Below are 18,053 nucleotides of genomic sequence, written 5' to 3' on the forward strand. Positions count from 1 at the left end.
CAGCATTAACACATCAAGACTATCTGATACATGTTAGAGCAGCATTAAGACATTATGATTATCTGATACTTGTTAGAGCAGCATTAAAACATTAAGATTATCTTATACATGTTAGAGCAGCATTAACTTATTAAGATAATCTGTTACATGTTAGAGCAGCATTAACACATTAAGATTATCTGATACTTGTTAGAGCAGCATTAACATATTAAGATTATCTTATACATGTTAGAACAGCATTAACATATTAAGATAATCTGATACATGTTAGAGCAGCATTAACACATTAAGATTATCTTATACATGTTAGAGCAGCATTAACTTATTAAGATAATCTGATACATGTTAGAGCAGCATTAACACATTAAGATTATCTGATACTTGTTAGAGCAGCATTAACACATCAAGATGATCTGATACATGTTAGAGCAGCATTAACACATTAAGATTATCTGATACATGTTAGAGCAGCATTAACACATCAATACGATCTGATACATGTTAAAGCAGCATTAACACATTAAGATTATCTGATTCATGTTAGACTAGCATTAACACATCAAGATTATCTGATACATGTTAGAGCAGCATTAACACATTAAGACTATCTGATACATGTTAGAGCAGCATTAAGACATTATGATTATCTGATACTTGTTAGAGCAGCATTAACACATTAAGATTATCTTATACATGTTAGAGCAGCATTAACTTATTAAGATAATCTGATACATGTTAGAGCAGCATTAACACATTAAGATTATCTGATACTTGTTAGAGCAGCATTAAAATATTAAGATTATCTTATACATGTTAGAGCAACATTAACATATTAAGATAATCTGATACATGTTAGAGCAGCATTAACACATTAAGATTATCTGATACATGTTAGAAAAGCATTAACATATCAAGATTATCTGATACATGTTAGAGCAGCATTAACACATTAAGATTATCTGATACATGTTAGAGCAGCATTGACACATTAAGATTATCTTATACATGTTAGAGCAGCATTAACACATTAAGACTATCTGATACATGTTAGAGCAGTATTAAGACATTAAGATTATCTGATACATGTTAGAGCAGCATTAACATATTAATATTTTCTGATACATGTTAGAGCAGCATAAACACATTAAGATTATCTGATACATGTTAGAGCAGCATTAACACATTAAGATTATCTGATACATGTTAGACCAGCATTAACATATTAATATTTTCTGATACATGTTAGAGCAGCATTAACACATCAATACGATCTGATACATGTTAAAGCAGCATTAACACATTAAGATTATCTGATTCATGTTAGACTAGCATTAACACATCAAGATTATCTGATACATGTTAGAGCAGCATTAACACATTAAGACTATCTGATACATGTTAGAGCAGCATTAAGACATTATGATAATCTGATACTTGTTAGAGCAGCATTAACACATTAAGATTATCTTATACATGTTAGAGCAGCATTAACTTATTAAGATAATCTGTTACATGTTAGAGCAGCATTAACACATTAAGATTATCTGATACTTGTTAGAGCAGCATTAACACATTAAGATGATCTTATACATGTTAGAACAGCATTAACATATCAAGATGATCTGATACATGTTAGAGCAGCATTAACACATCAAGATTATCTTATACATGTTAGAGCAGCATTAACATATCAAGATAATCTGATAAATGATAGAGCAGCATTAACACATTAAGATTATCTGATACTTGTTAGAGCAGCATTAACACATTAAGATTATCTTATACATGTTAGAGCAGCATTAACATATTAAGATAATCTGATACATGTTAGAGCAGCATTAACACATTAAGATTATCTGATACATGTTAGAAAAGCATTAACACATCAAGATTATCTGATACATGTTAGACCAGCATTAACACATCAAGATGATCTGATACATGTTAGAGCAGCATTAACACATCAATATTATCTGATACATGTTAGAGCAGCATTAACATATCAATATTATCTGATAAATGATAGAGCAGCATTAACACATTAAGATTATCTGATACATGTTAGAGCAGCATTAACACATTAAGACTATGTGATACATGTTAGACCAGCATTACAACATCAAGACTCTCTGATACATGTTAGAGCAGCATTAACACATCAAGACTATGTGATACATGTTAGAGCAGCATTAACACATTAATATAATCTGATACATGTTAGAAGCAAACATTAAGACTAAGTAGAGCAGCATTAACATATTGAAAAAATTATCTGATCATGTTAGACTAGCATTAACACATCAAGATTATCTGATACATGTTAGAGCAGCATTAACACATTAAGACTATCTGATACATGTTAGAGCAGCATTAAGACATTATGATTATCTGATACTTGTTAGAGCAGCATTAACACATTAAGATTATCTTATACATGTTAGAGCAGCATTAACTTATTAAGATAATCTGATACATGTTAGAGCAGCATTAACACATTAAGATTATCTGATACTTGTTAGAGCAGCATTAAAATATTAAGATTATCTTATACATGTTAGAGCAGCATTAACATATTAAGATAATCTGAAACATGTTAGAGCAGCATTAACACATTAAGATTATCTGATACATGTTAGAAAAGCATTAACATATCAAGATTATCTGATACATGTTAGAGCAGCATTAACACATTAAGATTATCTGATACATGTTAGAGCAGCATTGACACATTAAGATTATCTTATACATGTTAGAGCAGCATTAACACATTAAGACTATCTGATACATGTTAGAGCAGTATTAAGACATTAAGATTATCTGATACATGTTAGAGCAGCATTAACATATTAATATTTTCTGATACATGTTAGAGCAGCATAAACACATTAAGATTATCTGATACATGTTAGAGCAGCATTAACACATCAATACGATCTGATACATGTTAAAGCAGCATTAACACATTAAGATTATCTGATTCATGTTAGACTAGCATTAACACATCAAGATTATCTGATACATGTTAGAGCAGCATTAACACATTAAGACTATCTGATACATGTTAGAGCAGCATTAAGACATTATGATTATCTGATACTTGTTAGAGCAGCATTAACACATTAAGATTATCTTATACATGTTAGAGCAGCATTAACTTATTAAGATAATCTGTTACATGTTAGAGCAGCATTAACACATTAAGATTATCTGATACTTGTTAGAGCAGCATTAACATATTAAGATTATCTTATACATGTTAGAACAGCATTAACATATTAAGATAATCTGATACATGTTAGAGCAGCATTAACACATTAAGATTATTTTATACATGTTAGAGCAGCATTAACTTATTAAGATAATCTGATACATGTTAGAGCAGCATTAACACATTAAGATTATCTGATACTTGTTAGAGCAGCATTAACACATCAAGATGATCTGATACATGTTAGAGCAGCATTAACACATTAAGATTATCTGATACATGTTAGAGCAGCATTAACACATCAATACGATCTGATACATGTTAAAGCAGCATTAACACATTAAGATTATCTGATTCATGTTAGACTAGCATTAACACATCAAGATTATCTGATACATGTTAGAGCAGCATTAACACATTAAGACTATCTGATACATGTTAGAGCAGCATTAAGACATTATGATTATCTGATACTTGTTAGAGCAGCATTAACACATTAAGATCATCTTATACATGTTAGAGCAGCATTAACTTATTAAGATAATCTGATACATGTTAGAGCAGCATTAACACATTAAGTTTATCTGATACTTGTTAGAGCAGCATTAAAATATTAAGATTATCTTATACATGTTAGAGCAACATTAACATATTAAGATAATCTGATACATGTTAGAGCAGCATTAACACATTAAGATTATCTGATACATGTTAGAAAAGCATTAACATATCAAGATTATCTGATACATGTTAGAGCAGCATTAACACATTAAGATTATCTGATACATGTTAGAGCAGCATTGACACATTAAGATTATCTTATACATGTTAGAGCAGCATTAACACATTAAGACTATCTGATACATGTTAGAGCAGTATTAAGACATTAAGATTATCTGATACATGTTAGAGCAGCATTAACATATTAATATTTTCTGATACATGTTAGAGCAGCATAAACACATTAAGATTATCTGATACATGTTAGAGCAGCATTAACACATCAATACGATCTGATACATGTTAAAGCAGCATTAACACATTAAGATTATCTGATTCATGTTAGACTAGCATTAACACATCAAGATTATCTGATACATGTTAGAGCAGCATTAACACATTAAGACTATCTGATACATGTTAGAGCAGCATTAAGACATTATGATTATCTGATACTTGTTAGAGCAGCATTAACACATTAAGATTATCTTATACATGTTAGAGCAGCATTAACTTATTAAGATAATCTGTTACATGTTAGAGCAGCATTAACACATTAAGATTATCTGATACTTGTTAGAGCAGCATTAACACATTAAGATTATCTTATACATGTTAGAACAGCATTAACATATTAAGATAATCTGATACATGTTAGAGCAGCATTAACACATTAAGATTATTTTATACATGTTAGAGCAGCATTAACTTATTAAGATAATCTGATACATGTTAGAGCAGCATTAACACATTAAGATTATCTGATACTTGTTAGAGCAGCATTAACACATCAAGATGATCTGATACATGTTAGAGCAGCATTAACACATTAAGATTATCTGATACATGTTAGAGCAGCATTAACACATCAATACGATCTGATACATGTTAAAGCAGCATTAACACATTAAGATTATCTGATTCATGTTAGACTAGCATTAACACATCAAGATTATCTGATACATGTTAGAGCAGCATTAACACATTAAGACTATCTGATACATGTTAGAGCAGCATTAAGACATTATGATTATCTGATACTTGTTAGAGCAGCATTAACACATTAAGATCATCTTATACATGTTAGAGCAGCATTAACTTATTAAGATAATCTGATACATGTTAGAGCAGCATTAACACATTAAGATTATCTGATACATGTTAGAAAAGCATTAACATATCAAGATTATCTGATACATGTTAGAGCAGCATTAACACATTAAGATTATCTGATACATGTTAGAGCAGCATTGACACATTAAGATTATCTTATACATGTTAGAGCAGCATTAACACATTAAGACTATCTGATACATGTTAGAGCAGTATTAAGACATTAAGATTATCTGATACATGTTAGAGCAGCATTAACATATTAATATTTTCTGATACATGTTAGAGCAGCATAAACACATTAAGATTATCTGATACATGTTAGAGCAGCATTAACACATTAAGATTATCTGATACATGTTAGACCAGCATTAACATATTAATATTTTCTGATACATGTTAGAGCAGCATTAACACATCAATACGATCTGATACATGTTAAAGCAGCATTAACACATTAAGATTATCTGATTCATGTTAGACTAGCATTAACACATCAAGATTATCTGATACATGTTAGAGCAGCATTAACACATTAAGACTATCTGATACATGTTAGAGCAGCATTAAGACATTATGATAATCTGATACTTGTTAGAGCAGCATTAACACATTAAGATTATCTTATACATGTTAGAGCAGCATTAACTTATTAAGATAATCTGTTAAATGTTAGAGCAGCATTAACACATTAAGATTATCTGATACTTGTTAGAGCAGCATTAACACATTAAGATGATCTTATACATGTTAGAACAGCATTAACATATTAAGATAATCTGATACATGTTAGAGCAGCATTAACACATTAAGATTATCTTATACATGTTAGAGCAGCATTAACTTATTAAGATAATCTGATACATGTTAGAGCAGCATTAACACATTAAGATTATCTGATACTTGTTAGAGCAGCATTAACACATTAAGATTATCTTATACATGTTAGAGCAGCATTAACATATTAAGATAATCTGATACATGTTAGAGCAGCATTAACACATTAAATTATTGAAAGATTACACATCAAGATTATCTGATACATGTTAGAGCAGCATTAACATATTAAGATTATCTGATACATGTTAGAGCAGCATTGACACATTAATATTATCTTATACATGTTAGAGCAGCATTAACACATTAAGACTATCTGATACATGTTAGCCAGCATTAACACATTAAGACTATCTGATACATGTTAGAGCAGCATTAACACATTAATATTATCTGATACATGTTAGAGCAGCATTAACACATCAATATTATCTGATACATGTTAGAGCAGCATTAACACATTAATATTATCTGATACATGTTAGAGCAGGATTAACACATCAATATTATCTGTTACAAGTTAGAGCAGCATTAACACATTACGATTATCTGATACATGTTAGAGCAGCATTAACACATCAATATTATCTGATACATGTTAGAGCAGCATTAACATATCAAGATTATCTGATACATGTTAGCCAGCATTAACACATCAAGATGATCTGATACATGTTAGAGCAGCATTAACACATCAATATTATCTGATACATGATAGAGCAGCATTAACACATTAAGATTATCTGATACATGTTAGAGCAGCATTAACACATTAAGATTATCTGATACATGTTAGAGCAGCATTAACACATCAATATTATCTGATACATGTTAGAGCAGCATTAACATATCAAGATTATCTGATACATGTTAGAGCAGCATTAACACATTAAGATTATCTGATACATGTTAGAGTAGCATTAACACATTAAGATTATCTGATACATGTTAGACCAGCATTAACACATCAAGATGATCTGATATATTTTAGAGCAGCATTAACACATCAATATTATCGGATACATGTTAGAGCAGCATTAACACATCAATATTATCTGATACATGTTAGAGCAGCATTAACATATCAAGATTATCTGATACATGTTAGAGCAGCATTAACACATTAATATTATTTGATACATGTTAGAGCAGCATTAACACATCAAGTTTATCTGATACATGTTAGAGCAGCATTAACACAATAAGACTATGTGATACATGTTAGAGCAGCATTAACACATTCATATTATCTGATACATGTTATAGCAGCATTAACACATCAAGATGATCTGATACATGTTAGAGCAGCATTAACACATCAATATTATCTGATACATGTTAGAGCAGCATTAACATATCAAGATTATCTGATACATGTTAAAGCAGCATTAACACATTAAGATTATCTGATACATGTTAGAATAGCATTAACACATTAAGATTATTTGATACATGTTAGAGCAGCATTAACACATTACGATTATTTGATACATGTTAGAGCAGCATTAACACATCAAGATGATCTGATACATGTTAGAGCAGCATTAACACATCAATATTATCTGATACATGATAGAGCAGCATTAACACATTAAGATTATCTTATACATGTTAGAGCAGCATTAACTTATTAAGATAATCTGATACATGTTAGAGCAGCATTAACACATTAAGATTATCTGATACTTGTTAGAGCAGCATTAAAATATTAAGATTATCTTATACATGTTAGAGCAGCATTAACATATTAAGATAATCTGAAACATGTTTAGAGCAGCATTAACACATTAAGATTATCTGATACATGTTAGAAAAGCATTAACATATCAAGATTATCTGATACATGTTAGAGCAGCATTAACACATTAAGATTATCTGATACATGTTAGAGCAGCATTGACACATTAAGATTATCTTATACATGTTAGAGCAGCATTAACACATTAAGACTATCTGATACATGTTAGAGCAGTATTAAGACATTAAGATTATCTGATACATGTTAGAGCAGCATTAACATATTAATATTTTCTGATACATGTTAGAGCAGCATAAACACATTAAGATTATCTGATACATGTTAGAGCAGCATTAACACATCAATACGATCTGATACATGTTAAAGCAGCATTAACACATTAAGATTATCTGATTCATGTTAGACTAGCATTAACACATCAAGATTATCTGATACATGTTAGAGCAGCATTAACACATTAAGACTATCTGATACATGTTAGAGCAGCATTAAGACATTATGATTATCTGATACTTGTTAGAGCAGCATTAACACATTAAGATTATCTTATACATGTTAGAGCAGCATTAACTTATTAAGATAATCTGTTACATGTTAGATCAGCATTAACACATTAAGATTATCTGATACTTGTTAGAGCAGCATTAACATATTAAGATTATCTTATACATGTTAGAACAGCATTAACATATTAAGATAATCTGATACATGTTAGAGCAGCATTAACACATTAAGATTATTTTATACATGTTAGAGCAGCATTAACTTATTAAGATAATCTGATACATGTTAGAGCAGCATTAACACATTAAGATTATCTGATACTTGTTAGAGCAGCATTAACACATCAAGATGATCTGATACATGTTAGAGCAGCATTAACACATTAAGATTATCTGATACATGTTAGAGCAGCATTAACACATCAATACGATCTGATACATGTTAAAGCAGCATTAACACATTAAGATTATCTGATTCATGTTAGACTAGCATTAACACATCAAGATTATCTGATACATGTTAGAGCAGCATTAACACATTAAGACTATCTGATACATGTTAGAGCAGCATTAAGACATTATGATTATCTGATACTTGTTAGAGCAGCATTAACACATTAAGATCATCTTATACATGTTAGAGCAGCATTAACTTATTAAGATAATCTGATACATGTTAGAGCAGCATTAACACATTAAGTTTATCTGATACTTGTTAGAGCAGCATTAAATTTTTTAGATTATCTTATACATGTTAGAGCAACATTAACATATTAAGATAATCTGATACATGTTAGAGCAGCATTAACACATTAAGATTATCTGATACATGTTAGAAAAGCATTAACATATCAAGATTATCTGATACATGTTAGAGCAGCATTAACACATTAAGATTATCTGATACATGTTAGAGCAGCATTGACACATTAAGATTATCTTATACATGTTAGAGCAGCATTAACACATTAAGACTATCTGATACATGTTAGAGCAGTATTAAGACATTAAGATTATCTGATACATGTTAGAGCAGCATTAACATATTAATATTTTCTGATACATGTTAGAGCAGCATAAACACATTAAGATTATCTGATACATGTTAGAGCAGCATTAACACATCAATACGATCTGATACATGTTAAAGCAGCATTAACACATTAAGATTATCTGATTCATGTTAGACTAGCATTAACACATCAAGATTATCTGATACATGTTAGAGCAGCATTAACACATTAAGACTATCTGATACATGTTAGAGCAGCATTAAGACATTATGATTATCTGATACTTGTTAGAGCAGCATTAACACATTAAGATTATCTTATACATGTTAGAGCAGCATTAACTTATTAAGATAATCTGTTACATGTTAGAGCAGCATTAACACATTAAGATTATCTGATACTTGTTAGAGCAGCATTAACATATTAAGATTATCTTATACATGTTAGAACAGCATTAACATATTAAGATAATCTGATACATGTTAGAGCAGCATTAACACATTAAGATTATTTTATACATGTTAGAGCAGCATTAACTTATTAAGATAATCTGATACATGTTAGAGCAGCATTAACACATTAAGATTATCTGATACTTGTTAGAGCAGCATTAACACATCAAGATGATCTGATACATGTTAGAGCAGCATTAACACATTAAGATTATCTGATACATGTTAGAGCAGCATTAACACATCAATACGATCTGATACATGTTAAAGCAGCATTAACACATTAAGATTATCTGATTCATGTTAGACTAGCATTAACACATCAAGATTATCTGATACATGTTAGAGCAGCATTAACACATTAAGACTATCTGATACATGTTAGAGCAGCATTAAGACATTATGATTATCTGATACTTGTTAGAGCAGCATTAACACATTAAGATCATCTTATACATGTTAGAGCAGCATTAACTTATTAAGATAATCTGATACATGTTAGAGCAGCATTAACACATTAAGTTTATCTGATACTTGTTAGAGCAGCATTAAAATATTAAGATTATCTTATACATGTTAGAGCAACATTAACATATTAAGATAATCTGATACATGTTAGAGCAGCATTAACACATTAAGATTATCTGATACATGTTAGAAAAGCATTAACATATCAAGATTATCTGATACATGTTAGAGCAGCATTAACACATTAAGATTATCTGATACATGTTAGAGCAGCATTGACACATTAAGATTATCTTATACATGTTAGAGCAGCATTAACACATTAAGACTATCTGATACATGTTAGAGCAGTATTAAGACATTAAGATTATCTGATACATGTTAGAGCAGCATTAACATATTAATATTTTCTGATACATTTTAGAGCAGCATAAACACATTAAGATTATCTGATACATGTTAGAGCAGCATTAACACATTAAGATTATCTGATACATGTTAGACCAGCATTAACATATTAATATTTTCTGATACATGTTAGAGCAGCATTAACACATCAATACGATCTGATACATGTTAAAGCAGCATTAACACATTAAGATTATCTGATTCATGTTAGACTAGCATTAACACATCAAGATTATCTGATACATGTTAGAGCAGCATTAACACATTAAGACTATCTGATACATGTTAGAGCAGCATTAAGACATTATGATAATCTGATACTTGTTAGAGCAGCATTAACACATTAAGATTATCTTATACATGTTAGAGCAGCATTAACTTATTAAGATAATCTGTTACATGTTAGAGCAGCATTAACACATTAAGATTATCTGATTCATGTTAGACTAGCATTAACACATCAAGATTATCTGATACATGTTAGAGCAGCATTAACACATTAAGACTATCTGATACATGTTAGAGCAGCATTAAGACATTATGATTATCTGATACTTGTTAGAGCAGCATTAACACATTAAGATCATCTTATACATGTTAGAGCAGCATTCACTTATTAAGATAATCTGATACATGTTAGAGCAGCATTAACACATTAAGTTTATCTGATACTTGTTAGAGCAGCATTAAAATATTAAGATTATCTTATACATGTTAGAGCAACATTAACATATTAAGATAATCTGATACATGTTAGAGCAGCATTAACACATTAAGATTATCTGATACATGTTAGAAAAGCATTAACATATCAAGATTATCTGATACATGTTAGAGCAGCATTAACACATTAAGATTATCTGATACATGTTAGAGCAGCATTGACACATTAAGATTATCTTATACATGTTAGAGCAGCATTAACACATTAAGACTATCTGATACATGTTAGAGCAGTATTAAGACATTAAGATTATCTGATACATGTTAGAGCAGCATTAACATATTAATATTTTCTGATACATGTTAGAGCAGCATAAACACATTAAGATTATCTGATACATGTTAGAGCAGCATTAACACATTAAGATTATCTGATACATGTTAGACCAGCATTAACATATTAATATTTTCTGATACATGTTAGAGCAGCATTAACACATCAATACGATCTGATACATGTTAAAGCAGCATTAACACATTAAGATTATCTGATTCATGTTAGACTAGCATTAACACATCAAGATTATCTGATACATGTTAGAGCAGCATTAACACATTAAGACTATCTGATACATGTTAGAGCAGCATTAAGACATTATGATAATCTGATACTTGTTAGAGCAGCATTAACACATTAAGATTATCTTATACATGTTAGAGCAGCATTAACTTATTAAGATAATCTGTTACATGTTAGAGCAGCATTAACACATTAAGATTATCTGATACTTGTTAGAGCAGCATTAACACATTAAGATTATCTTATACATGTTAGAGCAGCATTAACATATTAAGATAATCTGATACATGTTAGAGCAGCATTAACACATTAAGATTATCTGATACATGTTAGAAAAGCATTAACACATCAAGATTATCTGATACATGTTAGAGCAGCATTAACACATTAAGATTATCTGATACATGTTAGAGCAGCATTGACACATTAATATTATCTTATACATGTTAGAGCAGCATTAACACATTAAGACTATCTGATACATGTTAGCCAGCATTAACACATTAAGACTATCTGATACATGTTAGAGCAGCATTAACACATTAATATTATCTGATACATGTTAGAGCAGCATTAACACATCAATATTATCTGATACATGTTAGAGCAGCATTAACACATTAATATTATCTGATACATGTTAGAGCAGGATTAACACATCAATATTATCTGTTACAAGTTAGAGCAGCATTAACACATTACGATTATCTGATACATGTTAGAGCAGCATTAACACATCAATATTATCTGATACATGTTAGAGCAGCATTAACATATCAAGATTATCTGATACATGTTAGCCAGCATTAACACATCAAGATGATCTGATACATGTTAGAGCAGCATTAACACATCAATATTATCTGATACATGATAGAGCAGCATTAACACATTAAGATTATCTGATACATGTTAGAGCAGCATTAACACATTAAGATTATCTGATACATGTTAGAGCAGCATTAACACATCAATATTATCTGATACATGTTAGAGCAGCATTAACATATCAAGATTATCTGATACATGTTAGAGCAGCATTAACACATTAAGATTATCTGATACATGTTAGAGTAGCATTAACACATTAAGATTATCTGATACATGTTAGACCAGCATTAACACATCAAGATGATCTGATATATTTTAGAGCAGCATTAACACATCAATATTATCGGATACATGTTAGAGCAGCATTAACACATCAATATTATCTGATACATGTTAGAGCAGCATTAACATATCAAGATTATCTGATACATGTTAGAGCAGCATTAACACATTAATATTATTTGATACATGTTAGAGCAGCATTAACACATCAAGTTTATCTGATACATGTTAGAGCAGCATTAACACAATAAGACTATGTGATACATGTTAGAGCAGCATTAACACATTCATATTATCTGATACATGTTATAGCAGCATTAACACATCAAGATGATCTGATACATGTTAGAGCAGCATTAACACATCAATATTATCTGATACATGTTAGAGCAGCATTAACATATCAAGATTATCTGATACATGTTAAAGCAGCATTAACACATTAAGATTATCTGATACATGTTAGAATAGCATTACACATTAAGATTATTTGATACATGTTAGAGCAGCATTAACACATTACGATTATTTGATACATGTTAGAGCAGCATTAACACATCAAGATGATCTGATACATGTTAGAGCAGCATTAACACATCAATATTATCTGATACATGTTAGAACAGCATTAACATATTAAGATAATCTGATACATGTTAGAGCAGCATTAACACATTAAGATTATTTTATACATGTTGGAGCAGCATTAACTTATTAAGATAATCTGATACATGTTAGAGCAGCATTAACACATTAAGATTATCTGATACTTGTTAGAGCAGCATTAACACATCAAGATGATCTGATACATGTTAGAGCAGCATTAACACATTAAGATTATCTGATACATGTTAGAGCAGCATTAACACATCAATACGATCTGATACATGTTAAAGCAGCATTAACACATTAAGATTATCTGATTCATGTTAGACTAGCATTAACACATCAAGATTATCTGATACATGTTAGAGCAGCATTAACACATTAAGACTATCTGATACATGTTAGAGCAGCATTAAGACATTATGATTATCTGATACTTGTTAGAGCAGCATTAACACATTAAGATCATCTTATACATGTTAGAGCAGCATTAACTTATTAAGATAATCTGATACATGTTAGAGCAGCATTAACACATTAAGTTTATCTGATACTTGTTAGAGCAGCATTAAAATATTAAGATTATCTTATACATGTTAGAGCAACATTAACATATTAAGATAATCTGATACATGTTAGAGCAGCATTAACACATTAAGATTATCTGATACATGTTAGAAAAGCATTAACATATCAAGATTATCTGATACATGTTAGAGCAGCATTAACACATTAAGATTATCTGATACATGTTAGAGCAGCATTGACACATTAAGATTATCTTATACATGTTAGAGCAGCATTAACACATTAAGACTATCTGATACATGTTAGAGCAGTATTAAGACATTAAGATTATCTGATACATGTTAGAGCAGCATTAACATATTAATATTTTCTGATACATGTTAGAGCAGCATAAACACATTAAGATTATCTGATACATGTTAGAGCAGCATTAACACATCAATACGATCTGATACATGTTAAAGCAGCATTAACACATTAAGATTATCTGATTCATGTTAGACTAGCATTAACACATCAAGATTATCTGATACATGTTAGAGCAGCATTAACACATTAAGACTATCTGATACATGTTAGAGCAGCATTAAGACATTATGATTATCTGATACTTGTTAGAGCAGCATTAACACATTAAGATTATCTTATACATGTTAGAGCAGCATTAACTTATTAAGATAATCTGTTACATGTTAGAGCAGCATTAACACATTAAGATTATCTGATACTTGTTAGAGCAGCATTAACATATTAAGATTATCTTATACATGTTAGAACAGCATTAACATATTAAGATAATCTGATACATGTTAGAGCAGCATTAACACATTAAGATTATTTTATACATGTTAGAGCAGCATTAATTATTAAGATAATCTGATACATGTTAGAGCAGCATTAACACATTAAGATTATCTGATACTTGTTAGAGCAGCATTAACACATCAAGATGATCTGATACATGTTAGAGCAGCATTAACACATTAAGATTATCTGATACATGTTAGAGCAGCATTAACACATCAATACGATCTGATACATGTTAAAGCAGCATTAACACATTAAGATTATCTGATTCATGTTAGACTAGCATTAACACATCAAGATTATCTGATACATGTTAGAGCAGCATTAACACATTAAGACTATCTGATACATGTTAGAGCAGCATTAAGACATTATGATTATCTGATACTTGTTAGAGCAGCATTAACACATTAAGATCATCTTATACATGTTAGAGCAGCATTAACTTATTAAGATAATCTGATACATGTTAGAGCAGCATTAACACATTAAGTTTATCTGATACTTGTTAGAGCAGCATTAAAATATTAAGATTATCTTATACATGTTAGAGCAACATTAACATATTAAGATAATCTGATACATGTTAGAGCAGCATTAACACATTAAGATTATCTGATACATGTTAGAAAAGCATTAACATATCAAGATTATCTGATACATGTTAGAGCAGCATTAACACATTAAGATTATCTGATACATGTTAGAGCAGCATTGACACATTAAGATTATCTTATACATGTTAGAGCAGCATTAACACATTAAGACTATCTGATACATGTTAGAGCAGTATTAAGACATTAAGATTATCTGATACATGTTAGAGCAGCATTAACATATTAATATTTTCTGATACATGTTAGAGCAGCATAAACACATTAAGATTATCTGATACATGTTAGAGCAGCATTAACACATTAAGATTATCTGATACATGTTAGACCAGCATTAACATATTAATATTTTCTGATACATGTTAGAGCAGCATTAACACATCAATACGATCTGATACATGTTAAAGCAGCATTAACACATTAAGATTATCTGATTCATGTTAGACTAGCATTAACACATCAAGATTATCTGATACATGTTAGAGCAGCATTAACACATTAAGACTATCTGATACATGTTAGAGCAGCATTAAGACATTATGATAATCTGATACTTGTTAGAGCAGCATTAACACATTAAGATTATCTTATACATGTTAGAGCAGCATTAACTTATTAAGATAATCTGTTACATGTTAGAGCAGCATTAACACATTAAGATTATCTGATACTTGTTAGAGCAGCATTAACACATTAAGATGATCTTATACATGTTAGAACAGCATTAACATATTAAGATAATCTGATACATGTTAGAGCAGCATTAACACATTAAGATTATCTTATACATGTTAGAGCAGCATTAACTTATTAAGATAATCTGATACATGTTAGAGCAGCATTAACACATTAAGATTATCTGATACTTGTTAGAGCAGCATTAACACATTAAGATTATCTTATACATGTTAGAGCAGCATTAACATATTAAGATAATCTGATACATGTTAGAGCAGCATTAACACATTAAGATTATCTGATACATGTTAGAAAAGCATTAACACATCAAGATTATCTGATACATGTTAGAGCAGCATTAACACATTAAGATTATCTGATACATGTTAGAGCAGCATTGACACATTAATATTATCTTATACATGTTAGAGCAGCATTAACACATTAAGACTATCTGATACATGTTAGCCAGCATTAACACATTAAGACTATCTGATACATGTTAGAGCAGCATTAACACATTAATATTATCTGATACATGTTAGAGCAGCATTAACACATCAATATTATCTGATACATGTTAGAGCAGCATTAACACATTAATATTATCTGATACATGTTAGAGCAGGATTAACACATCAATATTATCTGTTACAAGTTAGAGCAGCATTAACACATTACGATTATCTGATACATGTTAGAGCAGCATTAACACATCAATATTATCTGATACATGTTAGAGCAGCATTAACATATCAAGATTATCTGATACATGTTAGCCAGCATTAACACATCAAGATGACCTGATACATGTTAGAGCAGCATTAACACATCAATATTATCTGATACATGATAGAGCAGCATTAACACATTAAGATTATCTGATACATGTTAGAGCAGCATTAACACATTAAGATTATCTGATACATGTTAGAGCAGCATTAACACATCAATATTATCTGATACATGTTAGAGCAGCATTAACATATCAAGATTATCTGATACATGTTAGAGCAGCATTAACACATTAAGATTATCTGATACATGTTAGAGTAGCATTAACACATTAAGATTATCTGATACATGTTAGACCAGCATTAACACATCAAGATGATCTGATATATTTTAGAGCAGCATTAACACATCAATATTATCGGATACATGTTAGAGCAGCATTAACACATCAATATTATCTGATACATGTTAGAGCAGCATTAACATATCAAGATTATCTGATACATGTTAGAGCAGCATTAACACATTAATATTATTTGATACATGTTAGAGCAGCATTAACACATCAAGTTTATCTGATACATGTTAGAGCAGCATTAACACAATAAGACTATGTGATACATGTTAGAGCAGCATTAACACATTCATATTATCTGATACATGTTATAGCAGCATTAACACATCAAGATGATCTGATACATGTTAGAGCAGCATTAACACATCAATATTATCTGATACATGTTAGAGCAGCATTAACATATCAAGATTATCTGATACATGTTAAAGCAGCATTAACACATTAAGATTATCTGATACATGTTAGAATAGCATTAACACATTAAGATTATTTGATACATGTTAGAGCAGCATTAACACATTACGATTATTTGATACATGTTAGAGCAGCATTAACACATCAAGATGATCTGATACATGTTAGAGCAGCATTAACACATCAATATTATCTGATACATGATAGAGCAGCATTAACACATTAAGATTATCTGATACATGTTAGAGCAGCATTAACACATTAAGATTATCTGATACATGTTAGAGCAGCATTAACACATCAATATTATCTTATACATGTTAGAGCAGCATTAACACATTAAGATTATCTGATACATGTTAGAGTAGCATTAACACATTAAGATTATCTGATACATGTTAGACTAGCATTAACACATCAAGATGATCTGATATATGTTAGAGCAGCATTAACACATCAATATTATCGGATACATG

The sequence above is a fragment of the Coregonus clupeaformis genome, unplaced genomic scaffold (genome assembly GCF_020615455.1).
Source record: "Coregonus clupeaformis isolate EN_2021a unplaced genomic scaffold, ASM2061545v1 scaf0636, whole genome shotgun sequence".
Lineage (NCBI taxonomy): Eukaryota > Metazoa > Chordata > Actinopteri > Salmoniformes > Salmonidae > Coregonus > Coregonus clupeaformis.